This window comes from Mus musculus, chromosome 16 (genome assembly GCF_000001635.26).
Source record: "Mus musculus strain C57BL/6J chromosome 16, GRCm38.p6 C57BL/6J".
Classification (NCBI taxonomy): Eukaryota; Metazoa; Chordata; class Mammalia; order Rodentia; family Muridae; genus Mus; species Mus musculus.
In genome coordinates, this window is record NC_000082.6 from 92,580,685 (window position 1) to 92,596,484 (window position 15,800).

Sequence of the window (15,800 nt, forward strand, 5' to 3'; positions counted from 1 at the left end):
GAGCAAGTTCACTGACTGACACTTGGCTGTGCCTTCAGCCAACGGACTGTAATGTCAGGGGATGGCAGAACATAGATCATGCCTCAAAGTTGACAGGACTTGAGACCATCTGATTCCCTAATACCTAAGACCTAATTGCTATGAGGGGGGCCACTGATCCCAAAGCTTCTAGGGCCACAAAGCTGCCATCGTGTCAAAACAGTCCTCCTTGTCGGCCATTCTGGGGCCAATGCCCCAATGTGTGGAGCAGCCTGCTGACCATAATGCACAGCCCCCAGATAACACTACTCATTGCTCGGTTGTGTAGCCGTGACGTTTCTAGCCTCTTCCCCACCTTCCTTATGACCATCAGAGTGGTTCATAGCTGATACCTGCGCCTTCCTTAAGACCAGCAGGCTGCTCACAGCTGGCATCGAGAGTGAATAGCTTTAAAATCTCATCAGTCCAGGGAACAGGTAAGAACCGGTTCCCCAGCTAGGGGAAAAACACAACAAATATTTTGGACTGAGCCATGTGTGCCCCATCTTGCTGGAGCTTGCATGCGCCTTTGGAGGCTCTCAGACGGCTCTTAATTAATTGCTGGAGAGCCAAGTGGAGCAATCTTGTAAGCACCTCTCTCCTGCTAATCTGATCCAGCCGAGCAGGGGGCAGGGCACAGGGCTGGCCCGGATTGGGGATATAGATGGAACAGGCTGGGGCCTGAGGGCTTAGTGGCCCAACCCCGAAGTTTAGGGTGACCTTTGGAATGTCCAGTCCATTGGCCAAGCAACAGACCCTTCCTCCCAAGCAGAGAAAGGTCTTCTCTTAGCTTGGAAAGGAGGGGCCCTGAATCACACCTGACCCTTGCTTCTTGCCAGCATTTTGGATGGATTAACCCTTTAGGTGTCATACTGTCACAGGCAAAGCAGACACTAATTCTACATCCCGGATTACCAAAGAAGCCAAGACATGGGTGGTGATGTCACAGGAGTCCAAGTCCTGATCCAAAGGCTGTTGACCAACTGTGCATGCTGGCATCCAAAGACAGTATGGGGAAAGCAAAGGAGATCTATAGGCTGGACATACTTTCCTAAGGACTGAACAAACTCTAGGAACCAGGGGTTACATGAAGCAGGGATGCTGTCAGGTAGAGCTGGAGCTATAGTGTCAGAGAGCACACTCCTAACTCCTGTGCATTAGCGGTTACAGCGCCTACAGGGCCTGCAGAGCTATGGGTCCCCACAGCCACGGGACCCACTGTAAAGCAAGCAGCACTTAGCCACACCCCTCTCCTCCTCATATTTCTGTTCTTCCGTCTTCTCAATCTATGGTACGCAAGCTTGTCTTAACCACAGCCTTGGTGTCATGCCAAAGCCTTACCCTGGCCCCTTTTGTTTAGCGACTTCGAATAGTGATTATGATAGTCATCGCCAGACCTTAAGGCGGCTCAGAGAGAGTTCCATCAGTAGTGACCATTGCAAGAACGCAGAGCCCAGGGTGAGACGAGCATGCTTGAGTCGCACAGATGTGGCTCTACATAAGAGAGAGTGAGGGAGTGGGAGGGAGCCGAGGGGGGCTCGGCGGAGTCTGGGAATTGAGAAGCTTCAAAGGGTCAGTGTGCCTGTGATTAGACCAGCTGTGCCCCGTAGCTGGCAACTACTGAAGCTGGGCTCTTCCCTCTCACAGGTGCTGGGGACTGGGCCCTATCTTCAAATGTTGGCTGCTACAAAGAGTAAATTTACTGTCAGCCTTGAGCTTCCCAAGGCAGGCATTTGGTGTGGGCAGAGACACATTAGGGATGTGGCCATGAATGACTAGAGACTATGTTAGCAGTTGTTTCAGCTTTTATGGTGAAAGCTGAGCTCTAGTAGGGAAGAGGGCTTTGAGGAACCTGGCCAGAGTTGTAACCCGGAGAGAGGCTTTGGTGTCAAGAACCTTTTGAGATTTCCGTTCACCAACCCTGTTCTGTGCCTTTGTCCTTTTAGTTTTCTCCTCCCCCCCCCCCCCGCATGCTTATTCCAGGAGTAAGGACAAGTCTTAATGCTCTGTGAGGTTTGCCAGTGCTATCTCAGGTTGCCACTTCTCTAATCAACTGTCCACATCGCAGAGAAGCAAATCGGCAAGGTTCTTTGGGCTCAGCTGAGGTAGGAGGCAGGCATCGGTGTGAGGTCAGTGCCTAACAACGGGCTGTGCTGGTTAATGGAGAGGTGTGCAGAGAGGTCTGGGTCGGAAGCATCAGCCAATCTCACCAACACAAGCAAATCATGACAAACTCAAGCTACCGACATTTAACACTTCTCAAAACCCCTGCAAGCGTGACAAGGTGGATAGCCTCTAAGGAGCTTGCCTCTGGGATAAGCCCCTGGGACTCACAGGGCTTTTTGTATTTGGATTTTCATCCCTCAATTTGGGCAGAGCTCATGCAAGCCCAGATCAAGGGTGAGCAGGGTGCTGGGGTTGGTCCTTCCTACAGGATGTTCCTGATCTGGGGCCGATTCACTGGGATAGCTATTCTAAAGTTGAGCTCTCCTCTTGCAAATTCCAAGCCTCAACTCCTGGCCATATGTGGTGGTGCACACCTGTAATCCCAGCACTTGGGAGGTAGAGGTAAGAGGGTCACTAGTTCAAAGTTAGCATGGGCTACATAGAGACATCTTCTCTCTCTCTCTCTCTCTCTCTCTCTATATATATATATATATATATATATATATTCCCCATCCCCCCAAAAGCAAACTAACAAAACAATAATAAAAAACCATTTAATTCCCTCCTTAGTCTATTTTGTATTACTAGAACAAGATATCAAAATACAAAGAAAAGACGTTGAATTTGGTTCATCATGCTGGTGGCTGCAATGTGCATTCAGCATGGTAACAGCATCTGCTGAGGACCCTCCTGGCTACACTGTAACACGGTGGAGAAGCAGAAGAGAGCGTGGTCCCATGCAGAAGGGGTCAGGCATAGGGCATGGCCTCACCTCATAATGACTAGCTCTCACAGAGACCCAACACAGCCCTGTAAGAAAATCACTCATTTCTGCTAAGGGCAGACGCCTCTTTACCTACGGCCCTTCCTCCAGGCCACCTTTGAAAGGGTCTAGGACCTTGACACCACCACACTTGAGACAAAACTCTTGCCACATGAACCTTAAGGGGATGGGCCACGTCTTAACCCTAGCAACATGCGTGGGCCTTTGTATGAGAACCAGAGGGCTGTGTTGGGACCCAGGAGCTGCAAACACGACTGCTTTCTGTGTCCTGTATCTCGTGTATCCCTTCCCACTACTGCGACTGTACCACTTAGAGAGTCAGAATCCACTTTGTCCTTTCCTTGGTGACAGTTTTAGTTTGCCTTCTGCTATTGTGATAAAACACCATGACCAAAAGCAGGGGGGTTATTCTACCAGGGAAGCCAGGGCAGGCACTTAAGGCTGGAACTGAAGTAGAGAGGCTGGAGGGATGTTACCTCCTTCCCCTGCGTGGTTCAACAACCTTTCTTATACAGCCTAGGACAACCTGCTCAGAGCCGGCACCACCCACAGAAGGCTGGGCCTTTCCGTGGCAATCGTTAATCAGGGAAATGCCCCACAGACTCGCCTACAGGCCAGCCTGATACAGTCCTTTCTCAACTGAAGCTATCTCTTCCCACGTGATCCTGGCTTGTGTCAAGTAGACGAAAACAAACAAGCAAAAACCAACCAACACACTGGCATGTCTTTGATTGCTCTTAAAAAAAAACTGTAGAAACGATGACTCTATAATTCTATCTTGATGTTCAAATGAATATGACACAGTCTCTGCCCCCATGGAGCTGACACTTGGTGGAATTCAGAGAGAGTAAAGACATACAAGTCAAATGTCAAGCTGTGGTCCAGACGTGAGAGACTGCCCTGGGAAGGATGCTCAGAGAGCACTCTTGGAGAAGGCAGGGCTGGTAGTGAGCCTTGAGGATGTGTTTCTGGAACAGGCCCAACAGCAACCAGCCGGAGACGCACAGTTCAGCACTGACAGCACACCGCAGGCTCACACAGTGCCAGAGGACAGCTTCCTGCTCTGTGCAGAGATGTCTGAATGATGCGGCCAGGAAGCAGGTTCGATGAGTGTGCTCTCCCAAGCGATCTGTGGCTCACACTGGAGAACAATCAATGGAATCTGTCCACGAGGAGAGAGGCTCCGATCCCACACGACGTACACATGGATAGCGGTTGGCTGAGAGTTCTGGTGTGACTAGGAGAAGACTCACAAGCTCAACCAACAGATACAGGAGGATGATCAAGGGAAAGTGAAGCTGCCTGGTGCTGACCTGTGAATCAGAGACACAGAGAGGAAGAACGTGAGTGACAGTTGAACCAGGTCTCCCAGGTCCCATCACACCCTAGCTCCACATGACCAGCACTCCATGCTCTGTCTTCTTCTTCATGGACTTTGGCTTTGTTCTCTTTCTAGGACTTGATGAAGGCAAAATCCACCTCAGGGTCTCTTAGGCTTTATCCACCTGGGCTTCATTTTCAGAGGAGTTTTTTGTTTTTGAGATACAGTCTCATATAGCCCAAGATGACCTTGAACTTCTCATCCTCCTGCTTGGACATGCAGAGGGCTGGGATTATGGGCCTGTACCCCCACGCCTGATTCACAAAACACTTGAGGTTGAACACAGGACTTCAGAATGCCAGGCAAGCATTCTGCCAACCTTGCTCTACTCCAGCTCTAGCCTAGGAGACATATGACTCCAGGTATATGGGTATATAAAATGAGTATACAAATAAAATAATTACTGGTAATAAATCATAAAGAAATTTACTTTAACCACAGAAGAGAGAGGAAGGATGAAGAGCCAGAGGGGCCAAGAACGCGACCCACAGAATCAGCTAAGCAGCGCTCATATGGGCTCACAGAATCAGCTAAGCAGCGCTCATGTGGGCTCACAGAATCAGCTAAGCAGCGCTCATATGGGCTCACAGAGACTCCCTCCAGAAGCCACAGGGTATCATACACAGCGGGGTCTGGGCTAGGTCCTCTGCGTATGTGTATGGTTGTGTAGCTGGGTGTTTTTTGTGGGACTCCTAACGGTGGGAGTCAGGGGTCTCTGGCTCCTTTGTCTGCTCTTTGGGACCTTTTTCTCCTTCTGGGTTGCCTCATCCAGCCTTGATACAAGGGTCTGTACCTTATTGTAACTTGTAATACTTTGTTTAGCTGATAAGCCTGGGAGGTCTGCTTTTTTTTTTTTTTTTCAGGAAAAAAGAAAACAAAACCAAAAACAAGCAAACAAACAACCCAGAGGAGCAGTAGATCTGGGGGAGAGGGCAATTCAGGGGACAGACAAGGGGAGTGGTGGGAGGGAAGACTACAGTCAGGATATATTATATGAGAGAAAAGTAAATAAAAGGAAAAAATTAAAAATTACTTTAGAATAATGCTTTGGTACACATATAATTTTACCATTTATTAGTAATGGAACCAAATTCACACGCTAATATAGGTATTCACGCTTGCCTAGTCCAATCCAATCCAAATATATTAATTTGATAATTACACGCTGAGGAGCTATCATAGCGAAAAAATAAATATCTTTGTTTCCTATGATTAAGCCTCCATGTTTTCTGTAGTAGAAAACGTCATACGTACAATTAAAGTACTGCAAGCGGTAACACACAAGAGTCTTGAGTCCCAGCCACCATGTTTTAGGCAGGGTTTATGGTGTAGGGTTTAGAGCTTTTGGTATTGTGTGGAGAGAAGGTAGGCACAGAGCAAACTGCTCAGAGCCAAGGCGGAAGTGAAGTCACACGGTACAGCTCAGGCTAGCGAGTGTTGCCGGAAACACAACAGAGTGCCTGTGTGTTGTTGCTGTGCACTGTTCCATGTTGAATTCAGTTTCAATTATGAGGTCTTCGGGGATCTCTGTCACCGTTCTGTTTTTGTGACTCCACTTGGGGTCAAAACTCACAGTTTAAGGATCTTCAATGTATTGAACTGTGCAAACTGGGGAGCCTGCTGCACGCTACATAGTATCAAATCATAGTTTCATAGTTTCTTTTTCTTCTCTTGTGTATTTACTCATTCAAGAAGTGGGAGCTTGGTCTCAGGGAGGCAACGCAGTACATGGATCTAAAGCATGGGCTCCGGGACCCCTGTTTATGCTCCTTACTAGCTGGGTGACTGAGAGCTACACATGTTGCCTAACTTCTCACAGGTTAATAGGAAAATAATAACCACACCTACAATATGGCTATTTTCAAAGTTAAAGGAGCTAGATATTCTATGTAGGGTTCTTCATAAATGATTAGGGGCAGAGTTAGCTCCTGAGATGTTTGCTGTATGGCACTGTGATTGTCTGTGGTAGTATACTCATGTTTGTAAGTTTTATTGAGGTGGGTTGAAGGCAACAAAGGCAATCAGATGGCCAACGGTCAACAATCCTGGCTGTTCAGCTATTGGCTGAGTTGGGTTTGTGTTAATAGCTGTATCATTAGCGCGAGTCCCTGACATGTTCAGGATATCGTTTTCTTCCCACGTACAAAGGAGGGGGGGATAATATTACATACCTGTGCATGACCATGCTCTTCTCTTGTAAAATTTGACTTAGTCTGGGTTGTATGATCAAGTCTGGGGCATCTAAATATCATCTTTGAACAGGACACCACCATTCAAATCCATTCAGGTTGGTTTTTGCATTGAAGCACACATGTATAGGACATGTATGTTACAACTAATGATGTAGCCTGGCACTCATTGTCTGGCCATGGAAGTTGTCTTAGTCAGAGTTTGTATTCTTGCACAAAACATCATGACCAAGAAGCAAACTGGGAAGGTTTATCCAGCTTACACTTTCACACTGCTGTTCATCACCAAAGGAAGTCAGGACTGGAACTCAAGCAGGTCAGGAAGCAGGAGCTGATGCAGAGGCCATGGAGGGATGTTTGTTACTGGCTTGCTTCCCAGGGATGGCACCACCCACAATGGGCCCTCCCCCCACCCCCTTGATCACTAATTGAGAAAATGCCCCTCAGCTGGATCTCATGGAGGCATTTCTTCAACTGACGCTCCTTCTTTGTGATAACTCCAGCTTGTGTTGACACACAAAACCAGCCAGAACAGAAGTCATTGTAATAGCCCCCACCCCCTTTTTTTCACATACAGTCTGTGATTGCTGTTGCTCCACAGAATTCGGGCTAAAGATACAGGGACAATGATATTCTGTCCCTGAGAGAAGAGGTAGTTGGACACAGGAGTGTTCACTAGGGACTGATTTGGCTAAGTCACTAGTTGTGACATGCAGTCTGTGGAGGAGCGGAACTGAGCCTCCTGTTCACGGCCTTCTGAGGGACTTGCCTTCAAAGTCAGCGCCTTGCCCTTGGCTGTGTCCACTGGACTGTAGCCATGATACTCAGCAATGCTGTAAGAGATTCTAAGTTATTGCTACCAAAGGAAACCTCTGAACTCTATCCCAGAAGTTGTGGCACTTCAAACATCTTGTTTTAAGCTGCTGTGCTTTTTAGTTTATGATAAATAAACTAATTAGTTTATTACAAGAAAAAAAAGGGTCTAAAACGCATGCCTTATTTGAGAACATATCTTATTATTTTGTTGTTGTGTAAAAAAATTATACATTTTCAGGCCTAGAGAAATAGCCCGGTTGGTAGGAAGGAAGTCTGCTCTTGGGGGAGGCCTGGGTTCAGAGTTCTCAGCATCCATATCAGGTGGAGGTGGCTCACAGCTGCTTGTCACTCTGTCAAGAACCCAATGTCTCTGGACTCTATGGGCCCTTGCAGTCACATGTGTATACACACACACACACACACACACACACACACACACTAAACAAATCTTTAATACAGTTTTATCTCCTTTGTAGTTACTATTCTAGATGACATCATACACCTTAGCTATCAATTAGTAATTTTCTCACTGATGGTAAAAAAAAAAAAAAAGTGGACATTTTACCACCATTAACTTTTCCCCTGCCTTTAAAGCAATTTTATCAGATGTTTTGGTTTCTTTCTGCTTAGTAAGCCTCACAAGACACTCTAGCCCTTGTAGCACCAACTGTTCCCGCTGCCTTTCCGTGCTCCCACTACCTTTCCGTGCTCCCCACACAGAGTGTTTCTACACAAATCATTCGCCTCCTCATCAAAGATTATTTTTATATGTTCTTCCTCAAAAATCTTTTTGGTGACAAATTCTGTGATTTGCCTGAAGCCACCTTTCTTCTGTCTCCTCTTAAAATTATATGTCCCCGATCAAAGAGGCTGAGTCTTAGTCATTTTTTTGTCCTAACTTTGGAGACACTTTTCTGGCACTGTTCGGTTTCTTCTTTCCCTGTTTAGAAATTGCCTGTCAATGTTATGGTGGCTCCTTGGAGGAGAAGTGTTGTTCTGGCTGATTTTAAGAGTTTTTTTTTTTTTTCATCTGTTTTTCACTTCATATTATTTTTACTGTAATATATATGTGTGTGGGTTCTTTAGTGTTTACCTTGCTTCATGCTATTAGCAATCAGTGAAGTTCTGTCTTGTTTACCTGCTATCAATTCCTTAGCCGGTAGCTCTTAGAACATCTTCCTTCTGGCTCCCTTTTTCCTCTCCTGGAATTTTAATTCTGTTTATCTAATCCATCCCTACTCTTCACATTACATATCTTATATTCAGTTTCTATATGTACTATTTAAAAAAATATTTTGATCAAATACAGAAGTGGATGCTCACAACCAACCATTGGACAGAACACAAGGTCCCCAATGAAGGAGCTAGAGAAAGTACCCAAGGTGCTGAAGGGGTCTAAAGCCCCATAGGAGGACATCAATATGAACTAACCAGTACCCCCAGACCTCCTTGGAACTAAGCCACCAATCAAAGAAAACACATGGTGGGACTGATGGCTCTAGCTGTGTATGTAGCAGAGGATGGCCTTGTCAGTCATCTGTGGGAGGAGAGAGAGGCCCTAGGCCCTGTGAAGGTTCTATGCTCCAGTATAGGGGAATGCCAGGACTAGGAATGGGTGTGGGTGGGTTGGGAAGCAGGGGGAGGGGAAACTAGGAAAGAGGATAACATTTCAAATGTAAATAAAGAAAATATCTAATAAAAATATTTTGGTCTATCTATTTTTTTCTTGACTTGTTTTCTGGTTCACGAATATCTTTTCGATATTTCATTTTTATGTCTGTATCTGTGTGTGTGAGTACATGCCTTGTGTGTGGGTATCTGTGACGCCAGAAGGAGGAGTCAGATTGTGCAGAGCTGGAGTTCGAGGCAGCTTTGAGCTTCCCAGCATGGGAACTGCTTTCTCTTAGTCACCAAGACTTTGTCCAGCGCACTTTAATTCTTCAGGGTGTTTTTGCTTCCAATCAGATCTAGTTAGTAAGTTCTTAAGTTGAAACATTTTCAGTTGTAAAACACTGGCTCTTGTAGACCAGTTCAGCACTCTGTCAACTAGTTAAAATAGTTAACTAGTTTCTGAGACTTTTTAATCACATATACATTTCAGGATTCATTTTGGTTAACTACCATGAGAGCTCTTGGTTTTTGTTTGGTTTTTACATTTTCAAAGATCTTGTTTGGGAATTTCATATGTGTATGTAATGTGTTTTGATCCAATCTGCCAGCCATTTGTTTCTGTCCAGTTCCTCCCTACCACCCACCCATGTCCAGTCTGCTTCCTCTCTATGCCCCGCCTCCCTGCAATGTCCAGTCTGCTTCCTCTCTATGCCCCGCCCCCGCAGTGCCCCGCCCCCTGCTCCCTGCAATATCCTGTCAGCGTCCTCCCTACCCTGCTTCCATTGTCAAGCATTCGTAAACCTATAGACTCCAATCAGTGCTAGCTGTGTGTGCACAGAGGTGTGAGACTCTACTTACACATGGTTGTACACCCCTGAAGAACACCAACATTTTGTCTCCCACTAGCCATCAAATGCTGGTTAGAACTTCTTGGAGCCCTTCCCCATCCGTGCTGAGGTTTCTGCCGGCTTGATCTTGGCAGGTCTTGCACACGCAGTTCCAGCCACTTTAAGTTTGGGTGTTTAACTGTTATACATCAGTATCTGACAAATCCTGGGATGTTATCTTTCATCTGTGATTTGTCTTGGTTTTCTGTTATCTGTTTATGTCCTCTGGTTTGCCCAGTACATACATTACATACCAAACTTTGTTGAGCTTATTTGATGCTCTGTATGTTTGGGTTTGTTTGCTTGTTTGTTTTGTTTTGTTTAAAGCAGTTTAGAATAATTTAGACGAATTTATGCAATACTGGGCTGGTTGGAGTCTAGGCTCCTGTGTGTAAAGCTGTACTCTCTAGTCTCGCTCCTTGAGTATTCCAACTGAAATGTATGCGTCTTTATCCAGTAATTCCTTTCTGAGATATATATATTCATTCCGTGTTTTGTCCCTTCATCCTTTAAGACTAACAGAAGTTTATAAACTGCTTAGTGTCATTGAGAAACAGAAGACTGACCTGAGGAGAAAAGGTAAAATCAAAGCTTTGTGTCAGGCTTGCCTCGTTTCTCACACACCCACACTCACGCCCTCTCTTCCCATTAGACTGGGTCCTAAAGTTCCTTGATATTGGAATGATTTCTGCATGTGGTCACACATGAGCACAGATGCATACACACAAACACACACACACACATGTAACACTTTTTGAAGCTTTTTGAAACTGTTCCCAGTAGGTGTGTTGGTCTCTATCACAGGGCTGTATCAACTCCGGAGGGAGTAAACTTATATAGTTTTCACAGACCAAATGTATAGCTAGCTAATTTCAGAGTAGGCTGCTTGGTGTAGGTCTCAGAACCAGGCCTCTCAAAACCATAAATCATACTGAGAGTTTCAGTAACTGCATCAGTTCCAAGCCAAGAGCCTCCCACACTTGATTTCTCTATGCTTTGCAATGTCTTCCTGGATCCATGTAGGGAAAACTCAAGCTTTGCCAAGAGCTCAGGTTTGAATCCAGTGGTGAATCTAATATAGAATTTTATTACTCATTCATTCATTCATTCATTCATTGTTTGTCTGTGGCAGGCTCTCACTATGAAGCTCAGGCTGGCCTTGAACTCACGATCCTTCTGCTTCTGCCTCTCCCGTTTGGAATTGTAGGTGTGAAATGTCACCACGCATGGCCGAAATGGTGAATTAAAAGATGTCCAAAAGCAAACCCAAGCAATCCAATGCGCAAACATGTATAGACTGTGGCCATTCCACAGTGAAGCAGGGCATGTTGGACCCCAGGCTATGCATACCTTTGAAACCATTACCCGCGCTTCTCTAGTCCAGGCAGCTCCTCCAGGAAAACCCAAGCTCTGTGGGCTCCAGCTTGTGTCCTGACTCTGATACTTTCTGCTGTCCATGTGACCAAATGATTTCGAAAGAGAACGGTGACTCCTTACAAACCACCAGTATCCTGGCTCAGACCTGTCCTTTTAAAATTTGGTTGCATTAAAGAGAGGGCCCGCAGTCTTTTAGTATGTGGGAGATGGAGCCCAGTATTCTTCATTAAAGGTACTTCTTTTCCAAACTCAATCCCAGGATTCAGTGCTGAGACAGAGATGAAGAGACTAATAGACCCTGCTGAGGGAACCACCCGCTAAGTGGTAAATACAGCGTGTTTTAAACTAGTGACAAACCCAAGGGCTGAACTGACTCTTTCATCTTTAAAAGGCTCATAAACAGGGCAGTGCACTTCAGCCTGTATTTATGTATTCAAGTATTGGGAGGAAATCCAAGCAGAGTCTTGGGCTGCAGGAGTTGGCAGTTTAGACAGACGAAGGGCAATTACATGGCCTTTTTACACATGAGGCAGCCTTTCTTTTCCTCCTGTAAACCAATGAGCTGGCAGCTCGGGAGGCTTCTTTTTATGTGACATTTGAACCAATCATTGTACAGATGTAAGATATTTGCGAAGAGAAAGACAGACAGTTGCAACCAAAAGAAAGAATGCTTTTGTTTGCGAGTTACATCTGTGGTCGGAGTCATTCCTGTCCGCTCTGATGAAGGGCTCTGTCTACTCCATGCCTCAGTGCCACCCACATACACACATACATATCCCCCTCCCCGACTTTTGCACTGAGATCATAGACCACATCTGGACAGTGAATTTATGAACAGCTTGCCTATCTCATGGAGCAACCAGAGCAGGGGTGCCATAAGGGCTTTGGGGATGGCTGTTGTTAGAGGTAGTTACAGGAGTTAGAGATAGAGACAACTCATATCTGGGAGTAGTTTCATGCTGGTGTGTTATCTCCTTCTAATTTAAAATGATCAAGTCCTTAAGAAGAAATACAGTGTACATTGTGTGTAAGAGTCCCAGGAACCTCCGCAGTAATGCCGGCAGCAGCCATGCTGCCTTTTACCTGATTGCCATGGTGGCTTCCGGTGTGTGTCAATCACATGACTGGTTGGCTTCTGAGATTCCAAAGGAATTGTGGACAGCAGTGAGCTCAACTGATCAAAAGTACAGCTTGATCCGTTATCACTTCACTTAAACCACAGTCTGTGAATTATGATAAAATAAATGTGTGAATATTCATCATCTAAGCTAATAGAAGATATATTCTGCCGGGCGTGATGGCACATGCCTTTAATCCCAGCACTCAGGAGGCAGAGGCAGGCGGATTTCTGAGTTTGAGGCCAGCCTGGTCTACAAAGTGAGTTCCAGGACAGCCAGGGCTATACAGAGAAACCCTGTCTCAAAAAAACTAAAAAAAAAAACTAAAAAAAAAAAAAAAACTAAAAAAAAAACTAAAAAAAAAAAAAGATATATTCTAGAATCTGCAGTGAATCCTTGTCCCATAAAATATAACCAAATATATTAATTATTGCCTGTCATTATCACAAAGTACCAGAAACTAGGTATTTTATGGGAAAAAGAAAGAAAGCTAAAAGCTGGAAATCTCAGATAGGTGTTCTCATCAGTTGGTCTTTGCTGAGGGAGCTGGAATGTGCCAGTCCACTGCAGACCGTGTCCTGAGGACAGCACGTGATTAGAAGAGATCAGAGGCTGAGACAGGAGCCAGGATGAGCCCAGGGAAGTGCCAGGGTTGCTCTTTTATCAACTTTCTCATGAGAGTTCATGAAGGTCCCATGAGAGGCGCACTATTTCCCAAGGCAGCACTCCCAATAGCTTACTTACTCACCTCCCTCTAACGAACACAGTCCGGATCCTTCCCACATCCCCTGGAAGGCACTTCAGACATAGAACCTTTTAGAGGGTACTCTGCACTCTGACAACTCTGTAATCACTGAACAGTCTTAATCAGGACCTCAATTTTGTGTCAACAGCCACAGATACAGTATCTGAGTGTGTTTGGCTTGGAGTTTCCTATAGATGAAATGATACTCTAGGTATCCACAGTGGCCAGCCATTTTCATCCACTTTCTCTATCTACCATGAGAATGCAACAATGTATTCATCCAGTCTTCAGGTGCAGACCCCCGAGTCTCCAGCTGTTATGAGCACTTGAGCCTATCTTCTGGTGCTCATGATTAGATACTATGAGATTTTTTTTCCCTAGTGATGGGAATATTTGGACTTTGGACAAAAATGTCTTCATCTTTTTAGAAGTGGTGATGCATTGTGTCCCACGATGGTTATATAAATTTATGTTCCCAGCAGCGGTGCCAGAGCTCCTTGCTGGTCTTGTCCATGTTTTGTATTGTGTCTCTTTTCAGTTTCAGTTTATTATTTGTGGCAGATATATACAGAAACCTTCAAATTAATGACGGGTTTCTGTTGCTGTTTGCAAGCGAGGATTCCCAGACATGTATTGAATAGTTAGAGAGAAAGATAACAAATGACAAATATGAATGGTACCTTAGAAAGAATGGGGGGGGGGGAGTAGGGCCAGTTCCCTGAGGAATTCAGGCCTTTACAAACCTCTGGGAGGAGGTGGGGGTGGGCAGGCATCAGGGTACCACCACATGGGTGAATCTGGAGATAGCCTAGTGCCTCCCCACAACCACCCTGCCTTCTGTTGCACATGGTAGTACTAGAACATCTGGAAAAACTTGTAGGAAGCTGGAAGGAGTAAAATCCAAGAGAGACCACTTCTTCCACTAGTCAAATTTTCATGGACATGATTCATGTGTGGGCCGGTTAGGATTAGGGTTCTCTCTAGTGATGGGGAGCCTCCTGTATATGAGGGATGTTTAGTTAGCTGAAGCAAGCCATTGGCCATTCAGAGTTTGGAGGGGAGCTCTGCATATGCTGTGCAGGGCTCTGGCTAACGCAATACCATCATCATTCCTTGGGATGTGGTGTTCTTGACCTAACCATCACCTCTGCATTTTAGGGAGGAGGATCAGGAGAGGGATAAGAAAGAGATAAAGAATAAAGGCTGCACAGAGGCACACATTTAGGAGAATTCCTGGTAGCTGCCACACCCTGCTGCTCAGATAACATTGGCCAGAAACTTGTCCTTGGGAGCAATAAGTCAGAGGGAGGCTGGGAGGTTTGTTCTTCCTCTACGCAGCCATGTGTCTGTCCATGGGGAGGCTGTTTACTGAGGTAAATAGATACGTATGATTGGCAGCTGTGCCTTCTCTGAAGTTCATTAACGGAAGAAAGGTGATTATGTTTTTGCAACACAAATCCTATTGCTCTGCATGTTGTAACAGGAAAGCCATTCTCTCCAACAATCAAGGCACTCAGAGAAACCCTTCCTCCATTCTTGACAGCTAATGTAGGGAGGAGCTGGCGCCCACCCTCAGGCCTCTGCTGAGGGTCAGCTTACCCAGGAAATAAGGCCAAAGAACGAGAACATCTCTCACCTGTTAATGTGGAAAGTCAGAGTTCAGCCTTGATGTGGCTCTGCAAAGAGTCAGCCCTAGGTCTCTGGCGGGCTTCTCAGCAGATGGAATACTACATTCTCATGAGACCCACCAGGCACTGTCCTCTACAAGCACACCTACCAGAGGGTCTTAGCATGTCCTGTCAGCTATTGTACTTTCCACTCAGAAGGAGTCTCCATCTTTGGGACTGGAGGAACTAGCAAAGATCATTCAGTTCTGTCTCCCCCTCTCCCTGGACCACTAGCCTGGGGCTGCAAGATAGACTTGTCTTTCCCCAGACTTCCGTCTTAAGTAATGGCCACTTCACCCTTGGGTTGCTCAACTGCTAAAGATTTCCCCCTTAATCTATCAGCAGATCATCTCTACTTTCCAAGTGAGTTCAAAGTCTTCTTACCTGCTGTACCACAGTAGTTCTCAGCAGGGTGAGAAAACTGGAACCGACCCAGCCACCCAGCTGTGTCCTAGTGACAGAGTCATTTCCTTTGCTCATGATTCTTTCCTCCAGGACAACAGGTCGATCGTTTTCACCCAGAAGCCTTGCAGACTCACCAGGGGGTGGGTTAGCCCACCCCATTCTTTTCACTCAAAGCGTCAAAACCCCATAGGAAAGTTCTCCAGGATGGCTTTGCAATGGCTGGGACTAGTCTCCTCTTTCAGGTCTATCCATTTCCAGGCAAGCTCCTGTGTTGTGCCCTTGGCAGTTGATGTTTCTTTTGCCTGGAAGAACTCATTCCCTCACGTCACGAGGAGAGGAGCGCCTCCCTGGATCCCATCACCCCATCCCATCCCATCCTTGTGCATCTCATTTCCTTTCCTTTTCATATCACAGACAAATTCACAGGGGGTTGAATCATAAAAAGACATTGTGAGTTGGAACTTTAGGTTCCTCTGAATATGACCTCATTTGGAGATGAAGTCTTTGTAGATAAATGGAATCAGGACAAAGTCACACTTGCAATGTGTCTGGTCCAATGACTGGTGTCTGTATAAGATTGAAGACATGGGGACGGTGTGTCACTGCAGGAGGGGGGTGGGGTGGGACAAGGCCTCA

General features: G+C 45.8%; 1 long non-coding RNA gene across 1 annotated transcript; it reads right to left on the reverse strand.

Moving 5' to 3' along the window:
• Nucleotides 1-2,724: 2,724 nt before the first annotated feature.
• Gm30224 (predicted gene, 30224) lies at nt 2,725-15,464 on the reverse strand. The gene is made up of 3 exons (NR_168718.1): nt 15,144-15,464; nt 12,313-12,452; nt 2,725-4,281 (listed from the first exon to the last, which is right to left on the reverse strand). It is a non-coding gene; the product is annotated as a predicted gene, 30224 (long non-coding RNA).
• Nucleotides 15,465-15,800: the final 336 nt, after the last annotated feature.